Source organism: Chenopodium album, chromosome 16 (assembly GCF_948465745.1).
Source record: "Chenopodium album chromosome 16, dcCheAlbu1.1, whole genome shotgun sequence".
Taxonomy (NCBI): Eukaryota; Viridiplantae; Streptophyta; class Magnoliopsida; order Caryophyllales; family Amaranthaceae; genus Chenopodium; species Chenopodium album.
Window position 1 is genome coordinate 43,461,269 of NC_137849.1, and position 10,679 is coordinate 43,471,947.

Genomic DNA, 10,679 nt, shown 5'->3' on the forward strand with positions numbered 1-10,679 from the left:
TCTCATCAACTATCATCCTTAATTCTCTCTATTCTCTCTCTTGAGCAATATATAGCTTTTTTTTCTCTCTCTATTTCTAAACTAGCTTTTTACAAACAATATTCCGCATTCACAAGATCTTGAAACACCTAGCCAAGTTCGAAGTTGCCTTCGCCCTAGACGTGCAAGGTTTAATATTTTCTGAGGGTTTGGTCCAAAACTAGTCAAAACTTTGTTTAACTTGATTTCAATTTGATTCTTTAATTATTGTTTATTATTTTCATTGAAGTTTACTAACTTGTGTATTTTGTTATTAGAAAGAGGTACCAGGCTTCAAAGTATGTAATCTTATTACTCTCTTTCAATATAGAAAGCATGCTTATTATTGTTTTATGATTCCTAGTATCATGTTAGGATGTTTAATATTCCTAGTATCATGTTAGGATGTTATTTTATGCTTTCTAGTATCATGTTTAGGGTGCCTTTACTTTTTTCTAATATCATGTTAGTACCATGTTAGGTTTAAAGCTTTGATCTTTATTGTTTAGTGACATGCTAGGAGTTGTTATTAATCTTGTTAGTATCATGCCTAGGATCTTGCTATTATTATCAAGCTTTATTGTGCCTTATCATGCTATTATCATTATTGTTTCTTGATTTATTATTATGTTGCTTGATATATTTATTGTTATTGCTTGATCACACCTTTTATGCTTGTTAAAGGGAATTTGTACTTGAAATCACGCTTAATAAGATAATTAATAATTTGGTTTAGGCTAATGTGATTTTAACTCAAGTGATCGCCAATAATAGTATTATTTGTGCATTAATTTCAACCAACATAGATTAACAGGTTAGGTTCAATATAATGTTTGTATGTTATTCGAAAAGCGCACATGAATACGAGCAGAACAAAGTAGAGGCCTATTTTATAGGGCGGGTCCTTTCTTTTGTAGATTGGATTCGTACCCTCATCCCCGGACCCTGTTTGGTTCAAGACCTTATGGAGTAGTTGATGGTCCTTTTGGATTGTCTTTTGGGTTTACAAGTTCCTAAAACTTGTTGGCGACTCTTTTTGCTCTTTTTCTTTCCCTTTGGAACGCCACCGTACTTTAGTGTATGATCACAGTGGGGTTCAAGTTTGGGGTTATCATAATGCTTGAAATATTCCCTACAATTAGAAACTTGATTATGATATCTATATAGATTTTGACATGCTTTAATTTTTTCTACCATTATTGGATCGCCCCTCTATAAACTTTGACATACTTTAATTTGAACATTATTGATGTGCTTATTCACTTGATTTTCATTTATTTATCTTAATATAATTTACTTAATTTAGTACTCCGTAACCCTTGAACTAATCTTATTAAACCTTATTTTTCTTAAAATTAAGTAGAAATAATGAATGAGACTTAATTAAGTCTTCAACTTTAACCATACATGTACGCATTTTGTTTTGTGTTAGGATCTTACGTTAAACTATAAATGATCACAACAGCTAAAACCACATTAAATGTAAATGAAAATTTACTGGGATTAAAAAATAAAATAAAAAAAATAAAAAAACATAGCCCTATTCTATTGCACATTATCTGAACCCTCTCAAGTCTCAACTAATTGTAGAGGAGAATTGCGTGATTGGCAAGATACAAAATATTCTCTATTGCTTGTGCACAAGGGAATTGAATATACATACGAGATGGTTGTACATTATTATTAGGGTAGTACATGTATTGATGTATGTATTTATTTTTGGATGATATTTAAAGAAATCATGAATTTTTTCTAGAGTTTCAACTTGACCATATTTAAGAGAAGGCATATATATATATATATGCTGCTGAAATGTGATATGTACTAGTAATAATGTTAGCACACATATAAAGTTATACCACATCAATAACTTCTGCACTACATATATGAATGAATGTACATGTATGGCAGCGTGGCTGCGTTAGTTCATCACGTACATGATGTGCACATTTACTATATATGCATACACGTCGCCGTCTTTGATCAATAGTTTTTTTTTTTTTTTTTTTTTTTTTTTTTTTTTTTTTTTTTTTTTTTTTTTTAACTGTATGTAATAAGCAAAATACTTATTGCTCGGACAATGTCCTATGTTGTTGGAAACTGACTTTGGCACATTTTTGGTGAAAGTAAAATGAAGCTAAGAGGTGTGGATATGATCGATGTATATATCATGTATGTTCATATAAAATGTCAATAATATTCTTAATAACGGTTTCAGGAGATTTTGAGATCGATTCTCTCACCCCTGCTCTTATGACTTTCTTAAAAAAAAAAAAAGGGGGTTAATGTTTTGCTTGTCTAGCTATTGTAAAAAAAAAAAAAAAAAAAAAAAAAAAAAAAAAAAAAAATACTCGTAAAATTAAGTGCTACATACTTCGTAAATCATTCATTACTCTATATATAAATTAAGCCGTAGTTGTATACAAATTATTAACCAAAACTAAAACCCTAATTAATCTTTTCACCCAACAAACATGTCATCATCATCATCAACCTTGTCCAATTCTGTCAATTTACAGAGTTTAGAGAGAATATAGTGAAGAAAAAAATAGAGTTTTTAGGGTTTAGAGTGAATTTAGCTCTGATACCATGTCAATTTAGAGAGTTTAGAGAGAATATAGTATCATATTTTCGTATTAGCGTATACACAGATATATATACAACCTATGAAGTTAGGGCTCGGAACATGAACACGACCCAATAGCTATACATAAATTATGGCTTAACAAATTCTCAAAATTCCGACTCAAAAAATGTTAAAGATGGTGAAAAGCAACCGGAAGAAGATCCCAAAACTCAAAAACCCAAAAGAAAAAGTTGTTTTGATCCCCTACTAAATATAAAATTAAGTGAGGACAACAACGATAACGATGACAACCTCGACGACGACGAGACGGACTGCGGGCTTTGCTTGTTGACAAAAGCAGGCGGGTGCAAGAAAGAAGCAACTCCTTATTTCAATTGCATAAAAGCGGCCAAAAGTGAGGAAGATGTAGAAAAGTGCATGGAATTTGAAGAGGAGTTGTGCGATTGCATGCTAACTAAACCAGCTTATTACGTGCCTCTTGTTAAAGCACTCTATGCTATGGCAATGCGTAATATTTGAAATTTTTAAGGGTCAATTGATCAGATTGGTAAATAAAAAAGACCCTTAACGACAATTTGCTAAAAAAACTTATTTCAGCGACAATTTGATTACTTTTTTTCCCAAGTAATACTCTTTCCGTTACTTTTTTTTTTTATATTGATAGAAAAATGATAAAGGTTAATTCACCCAAAATTCTTAGCCTCGGTTAGTATCCTTAGTTTCGTATGAAAACATTATTCGTCTAAATAATATTTATGAATTTCTTTTCTTTGGTTGAATCTTATGAATTGCTTCCCCGTCTGTATTTTTTTTTATCTAATACAAGTATTTGCTGTATTTCGACTTTTACGTTTGGAGAGATGGAAAACCATTAATCTATTTATTAACTTATACTAAAAGCGAATAACCAATGACACTTGTCATGAAAAAATTTTCCACCTTTTTCGTTTCTTTTTTTTTTTTTTTTTTTTTTTTTGTAAAGTCTTTAAGTGGACTATTTATACCTTATAATATTTTCTTTCCACTTTGACAATCATATTCCATATATACCCAAATGAAATATTTTTGCATTTCTTTATATACTTTATACGGAGTATTTGTAATATTATTGTCAAAAATATGTGATTACACAAGATTTTAACCTAGGAAAGTTTTCAAATGGCTACAATATTGTAGCCATTATATATTAGATTAAATCTCAACCCTTCATTTATTTTAACTAATACAAACCATTGATTGAGGATTTAAGTTGACTTTTTAAAAAACTGATTAAAAAAAAGGTTCTTTATACTATTTCATCTGCAATCTTTTCGATCTCATATTAATGCCGCAACTCGCAAGTTTCTTGATGATATTACAGTGTTCATTCGATCCCTATCCTCCTGTTAAATTTCGAGACAATATGAAATGGGCCTGGGCAACCCGAATAAGGAGGAGGAGAGTTTGATTCACAAATAAGGTCAAAGAACTTCCATACCAAAATCAATTGGCAATAGTAGGAGTTACTCCTCTACCTTATAAAGTGGAACCACCTCTCCTCTTTCTCCAATATAGGACAATCACAAGTGAGTTACAATGGGTTTCAACACCTCCTCATTTTGCTTTTATGGGGCATAGCTTACAATATAATACACGCCATCGAAATTGTTATTCCGATTCAGATCTTCAGTAACATATTCAAGTTTTTTTTTTCGTAAAAAATTGCCGCAACGTTTATCTCCATTGTATATTAATTTAGCATCTAAACAAAGAAAGAAAGATTCCAAAAGAGATAGGATTATGGATTAAATTACTTTAACATCTAAACGAAAAGATTCCAAAAGAGAGGGGATTATGGATCAAATTACTGAGGATAAACTGAATCTAAAAATGTTTTTTTTTTTTTTTAAAAAAAAAAAAAATAATCTAAACAATCATCTAAATCAACGGTTTATATTAGTCAAAATAGATAAAAGGCTGAGATTTGATCTAATATAATGGCCATAATTATATTATAGTCATTCAAAAATCATCCTTTAACCTAGTTTTATTTAACAAGCAAATTAGCCATGAGAACATAACCTTGTCATATACTTTGACTAGCCTTGGACATAACTCACCAAAGCCCACATGAGTTGTATCTCAGGTGGCCTTGTAAATACAGGCATGTTGGCAGAATTGTACAGTTGCACGGACAAAGCTGCTTCAAAACACATGTATATATAGATTGTGTAGTCCAAGCCCATTTGATTGGCACAATGCAACGAAGTTGGTCCTGTGCATTTTCAGCACTTGTCGCTAATTATCGGCCTAGAAATACAGTAACGTGCATCTCTTTATAATCCACGCATCATTTAATAAGTTATGGTCCACTTGGTTTATTTTACCATAGCTCACAGTCTCAGACCAAGTACCCACCAAGTGTTCCCCATTTAACTATCTTGCGTATACTACCTCCGTCCCTAATTTTTACTTTTATAATAGTTGTATTGAGTGAGTAGCTAAATTTGTCCGTAGTTTAATATTTACTACCTCCGTTAATGGTAATCTGCAACTTTAGGGTATTATTTGTGAGATATAAATAGTTGCAAAGTTCCAAATAACTATTAACAAAGGTAGTAGTATGTGAGTTAGAGTTAGTATATGAAATAGAGAGTATTAAACAAGGGCAATTAGTTTATTAAGACGAGAAAAAATGGGGCAATCTTTTAGGGCTAGGGATGGAGACGAGTTTTAGGTATGTGCTCAATGCTTTTAAGTTTTTTATTTTTTAAAGAGTCAAATAGATTCAAATAAAGTAACTGAAAAATGTACATATTGTGAAATAAAAGAGTAAAGTTCAGAGTCGGGGCTATAAATGCTAATTATGAAATTGGCCAAGCGCAACTTGTAAAGTTGGGTCCTAAAATCATTTTTGTAAGAATATAAGTATTCTCTCTATTTTATATAAGTACATATCAAAATTTGAAATCCTTTTCATTTAGGGACTTGTAAAGTCGATCACCTTACACATATTCAGAACCACCACCGGTGAAGTTATAAGCTTGTCACAATCTAATAAAACAAAAGAGTTTTGAACTTTTTAAAAAAACGTAGGTAGTATTTGACTATAGGTGCATGCCAATTATTTTTTTGAATCAATGTTGCATTATTATTTAGAAGAGGACAACTTATGATTTTATGAGGGCAGGACAAGGTGCTACCAAACCAATTATGAGGACAACAGAAGTACTGCTTATTTATTTATGCACTCAGCTGCAGCTTTCTGGTAACAATTTCGTTGCTTTCAAAACATATACTCGTACTATACTATGGGCCTTTAAATTTCCCACCAAATTCTCATAAATTAGGCACATTTTTAGAATTTAATGCTGCCAAATATAACAAAGAAGAGTTTGATAAATATATAGACAAATATTCTAACTAAATAATAATTTTTTTTTTTTTTTGAAAACAACTAAATAATAAATTAGCAAGGAGAAAGAAAAAAAGGCAAAATTTCCACTAATTCTAGACTTAAGTATTATGCCTTTTTAGAAGATAATTATCAATTAATGGTTCACTTTGGGGCCTACGATTGATTTGAATTTGAATTGAAGTTGATATAAAGTTTTGATTTGAATCCAATGAATATTATCTTGCTTGTGAATGCAAACATTGACTTTAAAAAAAGGAGCATTGCAACGCCAGCAAATGAACACAAAAAGTCTTGCGTGCGCATGCTACAATGCCTCAATAAAATTAACAACTGGAATCTGTTGCAACGCAAACACGGGTTTTTCAAATCGAACCCGGATTCGACACTAAAATGAGCTGAACTAAACTACTTAGAATTCGAGGCACAACCTAACAAACAAATCAATAGCACCAATACATTGTGTTAAAACAGAAAAAAATTAACATGTTTAAGAAAACTAAACTGGTTGGCAGCAGGGTGTCTACTCTCTTACAGTCTTATCCAGCTGGGGAAGGGAGACGAGTTGGATCCGCTGAGGAAGGGATATCAGGCCCCACCCGACAACCCTCAAGCATAAAGACAATATCTCCCATTAATGGTCTATCACTTGGGTCGACTGCAGTGCAGAGGAGACCAACTTTGATACCAAGTAAAAACTCCTCCCACTCGGATGATTCAGGGTCAAGTTCGAGATAACCCAGGGCTAGTAACTCGGAAATTTGACCCTTTTGCAGCTGTTTCTTGACCCATTTCACAATATCCTCATCCTGCTCAAACATAATTGGCTTTTTCCCAGTCAATATCTCTAACAAAACAATCCCAAAACTATACACATCCCCTTCTTTGGTAACTTGGCCTGTTGACATTACTTCCGGGGCTACATAACCAAGTGTTCCTATTGATGGAGTTGATGTCGAGGCTTCAATTGGTGTTGCAAATGTCAGCCTATGTAGTCCAAATTCTGACAAATGTGCTTCAAAATCAGCATCAAATAACACATTTTGAGGCTTGATATCACCGTGAACCATTTCTGAGGTGTACAAAAATGTGATCCCTCGATCGATCCCAAGGGCAATCAAATGCCTCATCGGCCAATTTAGAACATGCCCATCATGGTGTGATGCTTCTTGAAGGAGAGTAGCCAAGTTTCCATTAGGCATGTAGTCGTAGACTAGAAGCCTTATATCTGGTGGGCCTGCATAATACCCCCTTAAAACAGTGAGGTTCCTGTGCTTCACTTTCCCGAGCATCTCAGCCTCCTTCTTGAAGACTCGATTTTCAAGGAGTCCATCAGGTAATCTTCGGATAGCCAGGACCATTCCGTCATTAAAGGAGGCCTTGAATACCATCCCATACTTTCCTCTGCTTAGAACATTTTCCTCATCAAATTGCCTTGTTGCCTCTAAGGCTTCAGGCAATGTTATCTTGTTATTGAACATGACTAGCTTCGGGACACCACTTTCACTACTGCTTCTACTTTTAGAGCTTCTTCTCGGTGTGCTAGGTTTCTTCTCCCCCCAGGTTTCCTTTTCATTGAGCTTCTTGTGCCAACGAAGGAGGCTTATGACATAGCCACAACAACATAGTGTTAGGACGAGAATACCAGCTAGGGCTACAGCAATAAGCAATATCGACCTTTTTTTCTTTCCCACAGATGGACACACTTTCTTCAATGGAGACCCACATAGGTTGCTGTTGTTTGCAAATAATGAAGGATCATTGAAGTGAGAACCTAGGGTTTTCGGGATTTCTCCTTCAAGATGATTTGAAGACAAATTTAAGTTTTGCAAGGTGGGAATATGGGTGATATTTTCTGGAATGGAGCCACTCAGATTGTTTGATGAGAGGTCCAGCGTTCTAAGGTGTAGCAAATTTGATAATAAACTTGGTATGGAACCTGATAAATGATTCGAATCCAAGGCCAAATACTGCAAATTAGAGGAATTGAAAATCTCATCCTGAATACTACCATTCAAAATATTATGACCCAAATTAAGTATCTTCAAATGAGATAACCTTGATAAAGAAATCGGAATATTGCCTGCTAAACGATTCCAGGCAAGTTCAAGCACTTCTAACTCTGAACAATTGCCAAGTTGTGGTGGAATGTTCCCTGATAATCGATTATCTGATAGAGAAAGGACATCCAAGGACCGGAGGAAGCCAAAAGTTGCTGGAACATCACCAGAGAGTGAATTAGAGCTAAGATTCAAGTATCTCAAACCAGCTAAACTACTAAATCCCTCAATACCATTCCCCTGTAAATTATTCTCCTATAATGCAACAACCTCCAAATTAGGCAGCCCAAATAACTCAGCAGGCAAATTCTCAGAAATATTCTGCTTGCTCAAATCTAAAACTCTTAGCATCATCAAACTCCCAATGCTAGCTGGAATCGAACCCGAAAACCTACAATGACTCATATTCAACACCGCTAAATTCTTCATATCCCCAATTCTCACAGGAATCTGCCCAGAAAATTTATTAAAACTGAGGTTCAAAGTAGTCAAATTACTGAGTTGAAGCACTTCATCTGGGACCACTCCAGCCAATTCATTTTCACTCAAATTCAATACTTCCAAACTCTTAATATTACCCACATCAATGTCAATTGATCCTACAAATCTGTTCCTCCCTAATGACAAAACCCTCAATTTATTCAAATTTTCGAAAACCCGAGGAATTTTCCCAAAAAATTGATTTCCCTCAAGATCCAGAACCCTCAACACCCTACATTGTCCTAATTGACCAGGAATTTGGCCAGTTAGAGAATTATTAGCCACTCTAAGCTCCTCTAATCTCGTCAAATTCCCAAAGTTCGCGATAAGTGAACCCGTGAAGATGTTTCCAGAAAGATCTAGAATCGTCAACGTTGGGATATCCGCCACCCAACTCGAAAACTCGCCAACAATGCGATTCCCGTGAACATCTAGAATCTCCAAACCACTCTTAAAAGTACAGCCTGCCCCCGGCTTTGCTACTCCTGTGAGCGCATTGTTGCTCAGAAAAACAAATCGAAGCGACCTAGGGCTGGATACATTACAAAAGACAGAGGCAGGGACCATACCGGAGAGATTATTAGAGGAGAGAGAAAGTACCTCCAGCAACGGCATTGCTCCAATCGTCGCCGGAACATTGCCAGAGATGAAATTGTTTTCTGCCGAGATATGAACAAGCGAGGTACAGCTGAGGATCGCCGAAGGCAGCGTTCCTACGAGAAGGTTCGAGTCGAGCCATAAGTACTGCAGCCACTGAAGCCCACCAATGCTCGCCGGAATCTCCCCAGAGAACCTATTCGACGACAAATTAATCAATCTCAGCTGCGACCCCTTTGAAAAATTCGCCGGAATTTGCCCGGATAACCCATTATAGGAAAGGTCCAGCACCCGGACACTATCAGCAATCCCGCCGGGGATTCTGCCCGACAGGTTGTAACCGGAGAGATTAACAACCTGGACATTCTTCATCTGGAGAATCCCCGGCAGAACATCTCCGGAAAGGGTATTATTATGAAGGTAAAGAGCGCGAAGCAGAGGCAAAGACGAAAGCGAACCCGGAATCGACCCATGAAAATAATTAGAGTGAAGGCTCAACCCCTGCAATTGCTTTAAATTCCCAAGCTCCGGCGAAATAACGCTGGAGAGTTGAAGGCGTGGAAGACGGAGGTCCTGAACTTTGCTAAAAGAACAGGTAACACCATGCCAGTCACAGGGAGCTAGTGACGTGGACGCATACCAGCCGTCTAAAGCGCCAAGTGGGTCATTGAGATTGTTCTTGAAGGCTAGCAGTGAGTCAACCTCCGTCGTCGGAGCCAAAACGACGGAGGAAATGAAGGTGGTGAATAAGAGGAAGACAAGAAAAATAGCCGTTGCCATAAAAAAAAGGTGGAGGAAGAAGAAAGTGGGAATAATAATGATTAGATATAAGAAGGAAGAAGAAGAAGATTGAAGATGTTCATAGTTTATTGCTTTTGTTTATGTTTTGGAGAACGCAATCTAGGGCAAGACTTCAGTTGTTTAGAGTGAGTAGAGTGGAGTAGTGGAGTGTTAAGTGTGAAGTGTGGAGTGTGGTTTTTTATTTAGTAATGTAATCAAGTATGTGCAGTAGCGTAGACGGACTGTCGCAATCTATTTCCCAATAATGTTCCGTATGATTCATTATTATTATACCCGTTGTTATACGAAGTACTTTGTATGTAGTATCGGTTATTTTATCTATAGAATCAAACAAGTTTTGGTGTAAAATTTGTTATAATATACACCCGGGTGTACTGTACACCCGACCAACCTAATGTTAGTTTTTGTTTTTCATTTGATGATAAAATTAAAAACAATCATCAAAATAAGAACAAATACTGATAAGTATGCGGTACACCTGGGTGTATATAACAACCTCTTGTTCTAGTGTGGTTGGTTTGGGATTTATCTATTGTGAGGTTACAAAATCAAATTTTTTATACTGCAGGATACAAAGTACGAGTATCTTTTTATTATTTTCTTAGACTACTAGCAAGTAGCAACCCTTATTTAAGGTTATAAGTGTTGAAATATAATTTCTAAATTAGTACTCTCTTCCATCTATTTTGCTCTTTTCATTTGAAATATTGACACTAATTATAAGGTAAGAGAATTTTCTAAA

At 35.2% G+C, this 10,679-nt stretch overlaps 1 pseudogene; it reads right to left on the minus strand.

The window, feature by feature from the left end:
• Positions 1–6,307: 6,307 nt before the first annotated feature.
• LOC145585460 (uncharacterized) lies at positions 6,308–9,976 on the minus strand (annotated as a pseudogene).
• Positions 9,977–10,679: the final 703 nt, after the last annotated feature.